Below are 518 nucleotides of genomic sequence, written 5' to 3'. Positions count from 1 at the left end.
AGAGTCATCCTAGCCCAACTAGCCCCGAGCCAACACAGCAGCTGACCTCATCCATATGAGTCAGCTGAGCAGGCAAGCCTGACTGAGATCAGCAGACCTGCCTAGTGGATCCCAGGACACATGCTGCCCCATAGAATTATGAACTAAATAAAGGATGGTGGTTTTCAACCACTATGCTTTTGTGATGACTTGTAATACAAGCCATTTTCTTCTTGACTACACAATTAGACAACATTTCCCATGCTCCTTTGCTCCTAGATTGGTCATGTGACCAGTTCACCCAGTGAAATGTGAGAAGAAAGTGGCACGTGTCACTTTCAGGCCAAAGCAGTTTAGGAGCTGGTGTGCCTTCTTGCTTCTTCTTCCTTTGTCAATTGAATGGATGCACAGGCTCCAGCAAAGGGTACCAACACCTTAGGGGATGTGGAGCCACAATATGGAAAGAACCTGGGTTCCTGAATCACCACATGGAGGAGAGCCACCCACCATAGAAAATATCATACCCATTTGGACTTCAC

The sequence above is a fragment of the Bison bison genome, unplaced genomic scaffold, assembly GCF_000754665.1.
Source record: "Bison bison bison isolate TAMUID 2011002044 unplaced genomic scaffold, Bison_UMD1.0 scf7180017864369, whole genome shotgun sequence".
NCBI lineage: Eukaryota > Metazoa > Chordata > Mammalia > Artiodactyla > Bovidae > Bison > Bison bison.
The sequence above is the reverse complement of the archived record's forward strand: the minus strand, read 5'-3'. Positions refer to the sequence as shown.